This window comes from Stegodyphus dumicola, chromosome 1 (assembly GCF_044657685.1).
Source record: "Stegodyphus dumicola isolate Sdum_Otavi_A_Nest chromosome 1, ASM4465768v1".
NCBI classification, from domain to species: domain Eukaryota; kingdom Metazoa; phylum Arthropoda; class Arachnida; order Araneae; family Eresidae; genus Stegodyphus; species Stegodyphus dumicola.
In genome coordinates, this window is record NC_140768.1 from 245,066,263 (window position 1) to 245,081,150 (window position 14,888).

Consider the following 14,888-nt stretch of genomic DNA (forward strand, 5'->3'; position numbering starts at 1 on the left):
GAGCCATTAATAGGGTTGAAATATGATCTTTTAATTACAAAATTATAGGAATTTATCCCATAGTATAATTTTAAACAAATCTGTTAAAAACAAGTAAAAGATTCATTTTTTGCATCTGAGAAGTTAATATTACCCCGATAACTGAAAGAATTCCTTTTACTGGAAAAACGTAATCACGCCTTCCCCGGAAAATGTAATCCCGCCTTCCCCGGAGAAGGAATCCTTATATCCCAAAATCAATTTTCCAATTTTTGGCTAACCTATAAAGAGCATTTTCTTAATTTTAAAACCATATAAGTTGATAGAACAGTTAGTTTTTAAGAATCTAATTATAGTAAATTAATGTAATAACATAAATTAGGAACTTGCGTATATTTTAAAACAATGATTTTTAGAGACACATTTTAAAGCGTCTTCCTCAAAAGTATGAGTATTTTATTTCTATCAACATATTTGATTTATATCAGAAATAAGTACCTACGTTTTCTGTTTAGAATGTTTTCTGTTAAGCGATAAAGAAAGCATTGCGAAATGCAAGTAATACACTTAAAATTCGGCTGTTGATAGAAATACATCGAAAAATATAGTGGTGGGTGCAGTTACATGTTTTGTCTTCCTAAAGTTGTGAATTCTCTACCGATTTCAATACAATTGCATGTTAGAAACTTTGAAAAATAAATGCAAAACTGCAAAGATGAAAAATGAATCTAAAACGCAATACGGCAGAAAAATTCTAAAGGGAAAATAAAAGGAAACGACAACTTTCAAAGCAGCCATCATTGAAGAGAATATGAAGCAGAGAAGTTCTAAGAACAAAGAAATGGTTTGGTTGAATACGTAGTATACGTTTTCTCATATTTTTCATAAGATATGTGCATTTATATGAATATGTACCACTCAAAAATGTATGATAATGTATAGTTTACATATCTGTGTTATTGACCTGTAGTTTACATATATGTGTTATTGAAATGATATTTTTATATCACAGATGTATAAATCACATAAAATATTATATCATTGTCACAACATTCCTTACTTACACATTATGAGTAAACTACATAAATTTATCTTTAAAAATATTTAACTGGGTTACTAATTTTGTTTAATACACCGTTTTCTTCGCAGATTATATATCATCCAAAAGTTATTCTAAACTAAATAAAAAGGATTTTTCAAACTTTCAATGTATGTATTCATAAATAATTAAGGAAATTTAAAGTGCTTAGTAAAGAAGAACACGAAATTACATCTGCGGATGTTCATGTTTCTGAATTATACCATTTTAAAGCATTGTTTTGTTCAATGAAATACATATTTGTAATTAGGGTCTACATTTTAATTTACTATGGTGATATATAGGATTAAGTACAACATTTTTAAATTAAGTTATTTTAAAATGAAGTCTACTCCTTTCTTCCCTAAAACACTGTAGCTTTCTGAAAGGAACTTGTTAATCATTTTAAGTTAAATGTGTATGTCAACGTGCAAGTTTTAAAATTCTTAGAGAAACGTATGCAGCAAAATTCGTGTAATTTCTAATCCGTTTCTAATTTTCCTTTTAATTCTGGTTACATACAATACTCCTTTGCATAATTATGAATATTTTTCTATAAGTTGCTTACTTACGAAACAAATCGTTGAATTTTGATGGTTTATTTCTAATGCTTGATGCATCTCATGAAGCAAATATATCGTCACATCTTTCTATTAGAGAAATAATACACAAATACCTCTAAGCAACTGAAATAAACAGTTACATATGTTGTTAAAAAATTAGACTGTTGGATTTATTTCACAAAGCAATGATTCTAAAGCTTTTATTGAATTAAATGCAATATTTTTTGCTCAACGTCTATCATAGATTTTTCACATACGTAAGGCTTTTCAACCATTATATCGTCTTCAGATTTGTACACTTAGTGGAATGCTGTTCGCAAAGTTGATAAATTTATGAATGTTTATTAGTCCAAAGGGGCTCTGTCTCCGAAGGACTATTGTTTTCGTTATGCGATTTTGCGTTGAATCGTTATAAATGTCCATTTCACTTTTCAAACTGTTTCCACCAAATGTTAGAGTCCTGCATTATATTTGAAGAAATTAAATAATGAAAAAATCTGCATAAATGTATGTATATTTTTCGCATTGTGATAAAACAACGGTACATAGAGCCATCGAATTTTGAATGGCGTAATCGTCCTACAAATATCGGCATGTGGAAGACCAAATTTGAAATTTGGAATTTGTTTTATTATCGATTTCATATTTTGTAAACCTTTAACGAATTTTTTATTAACAAACTGAAGGATTTCAAAGCGAGCAAAGGCGACACTCTACGGGGGAAAAAACCCTTTTTATCTCAAGCGCGCAGTATAGTCTTTGCAGCATGTATCGGAAGCGTGTATCGGGAATTCTAAAGATAGGCTCATTTAAAAATTAATTTGCGACATTGCTACTGAACTGTGAAAAGAACTTGATATTTAATAAATAAAAGGTAACACACAAAACGTTAAAAAATGTAACGTAAATGTCCCTCTTTGGACGTAATTTAAAATCTGAAACCTTTCAGATTTTTTTTTTTGGGGGGGGGGGCTTGTGAACATTAAATTTCCGAATAAACAGTTAATGAGTATTATTTTTTGAATTTGTTTTTGTATACTTCCTTCAGACACACTATACTTGAAAATCTATCACAAGTGCTTTTAATAATCATGATACTTGAAGTAAGGTACAGAATTTTATGGAAAGTTGTTCACTATATACTTCTACCTAAGTTATTATAAAGGCACAAATTACAATAAATTTAACAAGCATTTGTTCTCCTAAAATTCAAGATCATTCAATAATTCAATAATTTATTAACATAGTCTGTTTATTTTAACTGAAAGCAAGACGATTAATCGATAGATAATGCTTCTTATCTGCTCTCTAAATTTCTTACCTCCAATTCTGAAATTAAGTCTGATAAAGTGTATGAGTGTACACTTGAAGCGTATGAGTGTACACTTGAAGAATATGAGTGTGTCAATAAATGTCTTTTTAATATTTCCGTAAAGTTTCTCACTTCAGTGTATGAAGCTTTAATTTATAATCATGAAAACATATTCAAATATATATTTCCTTAAAAATTAAATTATGTTTGTACATAAAATTTATTAGAATACCCCTCATCTGTAATGCTTAAGAAAATGTTTACAATATTTGCAGTTTGCTTTATGATTCATTGCTTTAAATGTATACCTGGAATAAATACTTTGGAAAATCAATTTCCAGCAGTTTGAGATGCACAATATATTTCCATTTTCTCTAGCTGAATGTATTATATACATAAGCTTCATATCTTTTTTAAAATTTCCTTGACAACCTTACTTGAAAGTACTTTTGTTATTATGTCAAGACGAGTTTTGGATCAGTGAAAATAAATGGATTTAACTTATATTCCTTTATTATTTCTGAAACAAGCTATAATTATATTTACTATCTCAGATCAAAATACAGCAGTATTATGTCTTCCGAATATATCCATTTTGAAAGTAAAATACAAAGAGTTTCGCGACATTTTGTGATAAAATATGAAGACTTTACATTATTCTTTCTATTCTTTCACCTATACCACTAGCAAACATAAATGAACAGTCAAAATCCGTTTCATGTTGCTTTTAAGAATTTTGCAAAACATTGTGACGCTCATGATAGGATATGTTGTTTCTAATCACTAATTTATATAGGTAGCATTAAATTTTTGTTATCCTTTTATCACTTTTTATTATTTCAGTCTTTTTCTGCTCTCTTTAATCGCAATTTTTAAAATGATATAATTTTGGCTAACTTAGTATCTCTATGTATTTCAGTGTGAAGCTTGATTAAAGTGGAAAGAAATGTTGAAAGAACTAAAAATATAAATGAAATTTTTACTTTTCAAAAATAAAGAAATGGTCTGGATTTTATTTTTACAATGGTATTCCATTTTATATTATTTCACTGTACATTAAAATATAAACATGTAAAATTATGCAAAATTATTCACTTATTATAGACTCTAAATATATAAACGCAAGTGAACCATCGCACGTACAGTTCTTAGCCGTTTTCGGACTACGAAAACGTCTCCATTTCGAACATGCATCTAATGCGAATGTGTTCTGGAAAATAAGTTACGCACGGGTATAGCGAAGAAAATTTTAGTTTGAATTCTTTTATTTCATTTTTGAATAATAAATGGCATTCTTTGGTCACTGTGATGAATAAAATACACTTTTATATTTTTTGACCTGCAAAGACTAAACTACGTTACTTTCTCTTTAAGGCGAAACATGAATATGAATACCATCAAATTCCAGTTCACGATGTAACGTCTTTGTTGGATGATATCCACAATGAACTCAAAATCACTTTTCAGAGAAGTGAGAAGCATATTACAGAAAGATGATGGGAGGGATGCCCCGTGGAGGTCCTTTTAAAGGAAACTGGCTGGCATCCACGTTACACATGGGGAAAACTACGAAAACGCCCATGCAGCCAGCCCGTCCGCGGAGAACTACAAGCGTTCGAACCCCGGACCGAACTACAAGTGTTCAACGGCTTTTACCGTTGGCCACTGGTGGGCCAAGTTTCTACTGATTGTGGAAGAAATCAAGCCATAAGATATTCGCAAATCCACGTCCAGTGGCAACGTCTCAAATCAATGATACAGTTATAACTTTTGGCTCCTTCAGTGAGCATTAAACACTGAATGCAAGCGATATCAAGTCAAAGATGGAAATCATTTAGTTACTGTTTCTTAAAGTCACACTTCATTTTAAGAAAAAGTATTCTTGCGGCGAATTCAGTCTAAGAAAAGAAGAAGACGTTTGAGATTATCGTAGAAGTTGACATTATATGGTAATCTTACAAATTGGTCGCAATTGGTTTGGGATTGTAAGATGTCCGAAGGGAGATTCCAAAAGCAGCTTTTCATCAAAATAAGATGTAGTTTATTTTGTGTGAATCTTTTGCTTGTGTCCTGCACTGTTCTTTCCTCCATGAGGCTAAACAATAAATGCAGCTTGATATTGTGTCGATATGCGGCAAATGCATGAAAGACTGCGCTTTAAGAAACCAGTACTTGCGAATAGACATGGAATTCTACTATGACGCCCTACAATGTACGACAGTGCCAACCATCCATCAATTTAACCAACTGGACAAAAAATAAGCCTCATACGCTATCTCTTTTGACATTCTTTAACAGGTTACCTGCTGTTTTGGTTTTGGGATCATTTTTGACATCATTTTTGATAAATGATTTTCTGGAAGACTTAGTCATTTCCTCTGACGCTGAATTTTATAAATACAATACAAATGACCGTGTCGCACGTCGATAATTTTGCATTGTTGTTGATGGAGATTACTTTGATTAAACAGATATTCTTATTAGTTTTCTTTTCTTCTTTTTCACTCGTTTTTTAAATCAGCCCTTTAATTTGTGACAACTTATTATTAGGTATCCAGCGCCATTTATCAATAATATATCAGCAACTAACGAGTGGTAATCTTGATGCGAATATTCAAGAAGTATCAGAATAATTTAAACAAAAACTACTGATACACAATACGATGAATTATGATCTAATAATTACCAACTAACTAGCTACAGAATTATTATCCATACATTATGTTTTTATTTCAGTAATGCACATTAAATAATACTTAATTAAACCGTTTATTGGTATATATTACTGACAATAATGCATATTATAAAAAGTCAAAACAACTTTCTCAGTTTATTACTTGTTTAATTACAAAACTAGAACTGAGTTAATTTAAGCTATAACTCAAACGCTAAGAAGCACTTAAAAAACTTACTAAAACTTATGCAGCGAAATTTTAATCCAAGAGAGTAGACTCAGCGGAATATGAATACGCTGGCACAAAATGGCAAACTAACCACATGGTTAGTTTTGCTTGGTTTATTTGATTATGGAAAACATTTGAAGGATATCTGCCTAAAGGAAGATATAACTTCGTGGAGGACTTTTTAAGGAAAACTAGGTTGTATATACCTTGCACATGAAAGATAAACCATGAAAACGCCCATGCAGCCTGCCCGTTTGCGGGATTCGAACCTCTGACCGAACAACCACTGTTCAGCGACTTTACTGCTCGGCCGCTGGTGGGCAGCTAATCATATGAAAGTCTATAGCAGATAAAAGAGAGCTTGTTTGGCGTTAATTAAGTATGAATTAAATAGGAAATACACCTTTAAATGTCCACTAAATCTCGCACGGACATGCTCACTATTACATAATGAATATCAGTACTAAAAGCCCTAACTAAAATGAATGTTTACTTTAATTAAACTCACTCGTCAGCACTGATTCCATTATGCATAGTAACATAAACAGACTTATTGTTTGCGGATCTGATTTCAGCTTTTGCTCAGAAGTAGCATTCCATCCGTTTATGGCCAGCAAGAAGTGTTGCAAAAATAATCAAATTAATCATTCCTAAGCTTATTTTTTTATTTTTAGAGTTCTACAATTTGGAAATATACAATAATATAAGCTACAAATTTCCTGACTAACGAATCGTATTCTTTTACTTTAGTTCAAGTTTGACATCATCAAAAGTTAGTTTATTTCTAAGCTGTGTACAGATGGTTATTCAATCTACAAGTTCGTCGAATTTCGCAAGAAATCTGCAAAATATCCTCTATGCAGTAAATTCCATCACCTCCAGTGCAAAACCATAAAACTACAGGGAAATGCTTGCAGTTTGCTAAGTGAGGAGTTTAGTCTCAAAGTGTCTAAAGGTCGCAACTTCCCTTTTAATAAATCACGCTACAACAGGAGAAAGGGCTTCCATATTTACACCACAGTCCCAGACGTCGTGGTTATTAACTGGAAAACGTAAAGCTCTGCCGTCGATGGGGCGCATCTCAAAGCAATTATTCGAGTGAATGACTCGAAAACTAATGGAAGGAAAGGTTATCTGATTTCGAAGGGTTGCGCTTTTAACGGCACTTAGCGAGGATGCTGGTTATCGCGGGTAATTTCTGCTGGTCTGTTTCGAAAACTGCAGAAGCGTTGCTAAGAAGACTCTGCAGGTATTTAATTACATTTACATAAACAATTTGCGCAAGCTTTCACTGAAGCACTAGAAATTCTGCTTCACTTTACTGCATCCTTAGATATTAAACTCCTTCAATTCATGAACTAAATTTTAATTAGCCCTAAATATATTCCAGGAATCAGAAGCTGTCTTAATTACGTTTCTTCGTTTCTTACTAGATTAAGTCTTCGTTGCCATTTACTTTTAATTTGGTATATTCCGAATTTAAGCCTGATTCCACTCTTTGTGTAAAGAAAACTGTTTATTCCCATTAAAGAATGGTTGAAGTACAATATGACAGACTTTCACCGTTAGTCCTTTTTATTTAGCAAATTTTGCTTTTTAACATTCAGCAAATAGCTTAGAATCATTACTTTAGGTAGAAGCATTTTAATCCAAGAGAACAGACTCTTTATCCCCTTTAAAAAAAGTTGATGAAGAATCCATGTTTTCTTAATGATACTTATTACAAATCCTAGAATTACTATATATTTAGCTAAATTGCTCAGGTTTCAATCTTATCCGGTAGTAGGAACTGATATTTTATTAAGTACTTAATTTATTTGAGTGATTCCTCAAGTTTAAATAGCACTTATGCGAATGCATTTAGTTTCCTGTTAGGTGACTGCCAGCATGCCAAGGGATACGGCCGTTTAACACTAGTATTTTCATCAGGGTGCAGATCCGGGTGAAATACCTGACACTACGAGAGATATTTTTTCCTTATATGTAAAGTTAATATAAAGTTTTTATATAGTTTTCTCAAAAAGTTCTTAAAAACGGCTTCGCACAAGTAATATGATCAGTCTTAATAGGATTTGCCACAATCTAATAAATCTAAAACCAATCTTTTCTGTTAGTATTATAAATTTTTATTCATCCTTCATTTTAGTTTGACTTTTAAAATTCTCATCCATTGAAGATTTAACCTTTGGATAATTATTTTTCTATGAATGTTTTTCTTAAATATTGATTTAGAAGTTATTTACACAACATTACTAAACTAAACTCGGCGGCACAAACAGCCCATAGAGAGCCATATTTCGAAGATATTCTTGGTTTGAAGGATGCAAAAAAAGAGAGAAATATTTTTAAATTCGCAAAATTTATTTTAAATCTAGTTTTCGTTTTATTTAGGAGCACCTAAATTCTTACTTTAAATAGACGTGTTAAGGTATGTGTTTTTGAATTTTATATAGGCGTGTTAAGAAATATATTTATAAATGTTAAATTTTATATAGTCATGTTAAAATATATATTTATAAATTTAATATTTTATACAGACATATTACGATATTTCTATACACATGTTCCAGAATATGTCAACTGGTGATAGCAACCAATCTTTCAAAAATCAGCCCCGATTAAGGAATCAAAGAAATAATCATGATATAGTATTATTTCATTCCTGTTGTTTTTTACAATCAGAGAAAAATCTAATATTTTGTTATGCATTACTCAATTTGCTTAAATATTGTTTCAGAGAGTTAAATTTTCCTACATGAAAGAAACCGAGTAGGGTAAAATATCACCCCTCAAAACCGCAGCTGTCACTTATTCAACAAATCGCTGCCAAATCTCAAATGTTTTGCACACGATAAATCATGCCTCTCCTCACCATTTAAAATTATATGTTTGTATAAGATACACCCAAACTTTATTCTTAATATCAACGTATGATATTTATAACTTACATTCTTAAAAAGTAAATACTTAGTTATATATATAGTGGTGCAATGCATATTTTTACACTGCATCGTTAATACTTGACTTCAAAAAAAATAAAACATCTGCAATTTACTTAATGGTGACTTTATGCCAATTAAATAATTGATTTTTGTAAACATTTATTATTTCATACAATAGAGAATATTAGCTATTTTAATCTGAGAACAAATGATGATTACTTATAATTTTCAGATATCGAAAATGAAAGTAATCAAGATTTTTTTAACTTGAGTGTTTTCCTCACGTTAATATCCCATGGGAATTTTACATTCTTTAACACTTTTGTATCCTTAAGGCATTTTGACCATTAAGACTCCTATATACCTTTTCAACCTTAATTAGGAAGCTGCTCATTAGCAACTTAAGGCGCTGTAAAAATTTCAAAAAGCATAAAAAGAAGCAATTAGCTCGGGAGGCAATTGAGTTTTTCGCCAGTGTGTATTAAAAAAGTACACGAACTTCTTTCAAAAAAAAAAAAAAAAAAAAAAAAAAAGAGCAACGAAAAATGCAAAAGCATAATTGCAGCCAGCCACTCTGCAGGCGCTAAGATTAAAAGGGTTGTAATCAAGTTTCCTATATTTTGACTCAGTCTAGACTATTTAATTTCCTTTATTAAAAGTAATAGTTTAAAGACAGGACGCATCACTGTTTGCATTCAAAAATTTGTCTTTGTAAACTTCTAACCGTTTAATTGACAATTCAATGAAAAAAAATGTGTCTGCTTGGAATTTCAGGTATGTTGATGATTTGACGTTAAGATCTGGATGCATAAAAATTAAGAAAAAAAATTAAAATATGTAGAAATACGCATTTTGTATGACTTCTTCTAATAAATTGTTGCTAAGGAACGAGCTATTTTTGCGTAAATTGTTATAAAGCATAAAATACTTTGTAATAATCCACTTTGTTAAAAAAATATTTTTATAAAACTGGATCTAAAAAGCACAAGGCGAAGACAACTGTTTTTTTTTTTTTTTTTTTTTTTTTTTTTGTATAAAATCAGTTATTATGCTTCATTTCTTTCTCAATAAACTTTATTTTAAAAAATTGACGCGTTAAGTTAATACATTAATTTTATATCATTTTTCATAAAAGTTCTTAGAATAATTGCTCCAGCAATTTGCAGAATAATTTTTGATCAAATAATGTAAGGAACTTTTCGATATCATCTTTAATAGCGAATATTTGTGAATTCAAAGCAGGCTATGGTATGCTGTTTTTCTTTTCTTCAGCAATGAATATTACTTTGAAAATGGCAAATTTAAATGGACGAAATTACCACCGATGTTAAACATAAAAAAAGGCTTTAGGTTGGCTTAAATTTTACGTAAAAATCTGTGAATTTCTAGAGTGAATTCATGTATTAGATCTCTGTTTTTCAGAAGCAAAAACGTTTTGCTTTTAGTAGCAATAAAACGAACTGAAATGAACTGAACAAGTTCGCTCAAACTGTTAAATATTTCTTTAAACTTTTAAATATCAAATTATCTCCTCGTCTTTATTTTTATGTTCTAGTAACAGAAATTGAATATAATAATATCAAAATTAATCAAAAATTTATTTGCACTAGAGGCTGTATTTGTATTTACAACATAAATTGTTAACAGTGCTTAATAATTGCTTTTTGCAGGATGAGAATAAAGCAGTATTTTAAATACGAAAAACATACAGTCTATTTTTATTTAAAAGATTAAAGTAAATTTTTAAATAATATAGCTCGATTCCTATAGATGAATGTTAGCAAAAATCAGAATTCTAGCTCACAGTAATCAAATACTCAAATTAATAGTACAAATATTCCAGGTATTTGAAATATGGTGTTATAGCCCTGCGGACTTATTTGGCAATACTTTCTCTGAGTTTGCATTCACTCTCATTATGTAAACTTACTTAATTTACTTTTCAGTTAGAGCTGACGGAAAACATTAAATTTAAGAAAAGATTTAAGATAAAAATTGTATCTCAATTCAAATAAATTTTATAAATTTACTGCGAGTTGATGCTCAAAAGAACACTAAGTACATCAAATAACGTTCTGTTTTCTATTAGAGTATACAAATTTAAAAAAAAAATTATTTATTTACAATCTTTAAATTTAAATTTGTTGACGATACCTCAAGTAACGACGTGACTTCGTTTCTATGCAAATTAAAAATACAACCATATTAGAGTGCATGTACGTCTTGTTAATTTAATGCATCTACATCACTGTGTACATTTAAACTCAAAGAAATTGTTGTTGAAAACAAAAACGATCATTTGAAAACTTCATACAAAAGAAATGCAGAAATGTTATTTGTTATAACATAAATATTTCTAGATGTGTTTATACACAAATAAATACACATACACGCCAGTCGTTTATGCACAAACATTTTAGATGAAATATTTCATATCCCCATACGTTTTTCGGTACTTTTCTTCTGTAACAGCCTTGGCGAGAAAGTGAGTTTGGCTCCTTTATGCATTGACGAGAGGCAAACGGTTACCGATCTGCGTACATGCAAGAAATAAATTGTTACCGATATGCGCACGTGAAAGAAACAAAAGGTTATGATCTAACTGGTTTTTCGTAATAGACGTGTGTAAATATGGCAGTTTTTCATTTCAAAACTCTCTTCCATCAACGAAAACTATAGTTCATGTTTGAGACATTATTAGCAACAATTGCAGAACTATGACAACCTCAAAATCTGCAAAACGTGAATTTCCGCTGTGTTTACGTATTTTAAAAATTATATTAAATATAATAACACATAGAATTTTACAATATGCTTAATAATGAATAGTTTTCCGACATGTTTAAATATATTTTTAATAAATTACGTACATAATTAAACACGATAATTAATGTATATATTAAATAAGTGCTGTTGTATTTTTTTAATATTTTAAATAACTTGCTGAGAAAGTTGTGTTAAATACTATAAAAAATGCAAAGCTATATTAAATTCCTTTTATCTATATTTATTAATAACTTGTTTTATATGGATATTGAATGAATTGCCAGTTTATCGTTTACCGTAGACAGTTTTGTTTCGGATGTTTACATTTTGCAACAAATTTCACTTCCTTAAACCAGGATTGCGCCAACGCTATTTATTCACTTTCTCGCCAAGCCGCTGCAGAAGAAAGGTACCCGTTTTTCTCTTATTGCATTTGAAATCAGACTAAAAGCACATATTCTATTTTGACTTTAACATTTAAAAAAAAAATTTTATGTGTGCACCACATGACTTCCTTCTACGGAATATTAAATTATACCCATTTCTTATTGCATTTCATTTAAACTTATTGGATTGAATTAAATCTACTTCATCGATAGCGCATAAACCACAATAGAATAAATGCACTCTTTAAAATTCACTATATTTGTTTACCATAGCGACTCTAGGTTCACTTAAAAGCGTTACGTTCATTTTTTAACTATGTCTATGTCTATGTCTTATCACTTAGTAAGAGGCAATCGACCATTAACGGCCTTAACCAATATATGATACTTGACTTTTAAATACTTGAAGAATCGAGTAAGTTGTATCCAATAATATGGAAGTAAGTGTACACATGCTGTGCTAGAAGTCAGAGATTACTAGCGACGGAGGCTCCTGTGCCGCCGTCCGTAGAATAAATAAACTTTGAACAAATGAGGTGCTTGTGTGACGCCATCTATTAGTAGGGATCAAAAGCATTTTACCTAACTGGAGCTCTGGTTGCGCCATCTCTTGCAGGATGTATTGTAAGGCATGTTTAAAATTTCGTAAAAATTATTCCTCTGATAAGCAATAATTGGTAAGTAAAATGATGAAAAACACAATTTTCAGTACATTGAAACGTTTCACAAGAATAAAAACTATTTACACACAAAGTCTACCTGCTTTGGAAGGGACAAAGTCCATAGCGCTTTGTAATTTGATAAGTAAAGAAAATGAAGCAAAATCTTGGCTAAATAAGAAGAAAACGAAAATATATACATTACCTTCGACTATTATGGTGAATAGTGCGGGGCCTCTTCTGGCGTTGTTCAATTGTGAAATCATAATTTCCTAGTTTTTTGATGATATTCTTAGGATGACTGTCACATTTCATAAAAAAGTTAACAGAAGCTTTTAGAATTTCAGAATCCGTGGGTTTAACTTTTAAGTCATTGTGAAAAGTGCTGTTTCGTACGAACAAACGCGCATTTGTGGGATGGCCTTGTTTTGAAGCATACAGTAAAAGCGGGCGGATAGCTTGTAGATAAGTAACACTTTTTGTAGCGAGACTAAGTCAAGAATTTCTCCCTATGAGAGCATAGTCATTTTTTAACTCAGAATGCTCAAAATTTATATCACCTTAAGAATTATCTAATCGTTGCCACATGTTCTATTGAAATACTATCATAAATCTAAAACGAAACTGTATAAAAGAAATTAACCAAAGAACAACAACAAAAAAAAAAAAAAAAAGAAAGAAACAGTTTTTCACAGACGATTCAGTATTTCTCTTTCAATTAATTCAGTTCTCACTTCGCGACAAGGCAGAAATACATTAAAACTCAAGATATCTGTTTTGAAAATTATGAAGTAAATCTCAAAAACTTATTTCCTCGAATAAATTCCAGAATGGATTAGGCATGATTTAATTCGAAAGAATAAAACAAGGCATTATCTTTGTTATTGCGAAGCTTACTTTCTCTAGATTAGGAACAAATCTACTATTCTGCTGTTTCAAATATAAACAAGCAATGGCTGTCATGAAAAAATTGTTAGGCTTAGCGGCACTTAAACAACTTTTAAGATGTTGATAATTCTAAAAGTATTGCATACAGATTTACTAAAGGCATAAAAACCTTAACCAGAAGCTAAGAAAAACATAATTCAATCATTTTTAAAGCAAAAAAATGCACTATTTACAAACATATAAGAATAATAAAACTGAGATCACTGAGCCAAGTAACAGAGGGGATATATATATATATATATATATAATGCATGTTATTATATATATATTTTATTCATAATATATATATATATATATATGATGCATAAAATTTTAATTTAATTTGTTTAAATATATATATATATATATTTTTATACTTTTGGTGCAGCCGATTGCAACCAAAACACGAAGTGCACGTCTACATGTTATAGCAGTCCTATATACAAAATTTCAGCGTTCTGAGGATAATCGTTTTTTAGTTATGCAAGATACATACTTACGTACGCACAGACACCACAAAAATTCTCTTTAGAATTCATTTTAATTAGTTTTACCATTATTTTTTTTTGGGGGGGAAAGAGTCCTTTGTCCTGTCCTTACGTACAGATGTCCCGCAAAAACATTGTTAAATTGCATTCGATAGCGGTGGAAATGGATATTTGTATTAAAATACGATACCTGAAACTCTTCGCGATTACAGTACTTCCTTTTTACTTCGTAGAAGGAAGTAATTATTTGAAAAAAATATTAAAATTATTTTGTTTTTCTCATATTACTACCCCTAAGGGCCCATATTACTACTCCTAAGGGCCTTGACATATAAACATGCGACCTAAGTGGCTGGCATCCATGTTGTATGGTGTTTGGTGAGCTCCATGTTGTGTGGTGTTTGGCTGGCATCCATGTTGTGTGGTGTTTGGTGAGCTCGCTATTAAAACGTTTATATCTTGGTTATTTTCTGAGATTAGTGAACGAAGGTGCTTTATTTCTGATCTATATGTGTTCCAGTTTGTGTTTTAGTGATTATTTTTGAATTTAAAGCTTTATTTTGCAATATGTGAAGATTTTAAAGTTTGATGTTGAATTGCTACCTCATTTGCATACCATAAATACTTTTTGGTCTCTATCTTTATACATATATTGTGCAAATTACTTTTGATGATTGATTTTGACTCCTTATAACTTGTTTTACCTGTATCTTTAAAAGCATAGTGTTTGGATGCATATTTTATTAGCTATTTGAACTTAAACTTTTTGAGTGTAGCTAGGCCTAACGAGGCGGATATTTGTTGATAGTTGAACATCTTAGTGTTAAATTGACTTAAGTCATGCGGTGCATCGGCTGTATGAGTCTTTCTGCCCGCCGAAAGGAA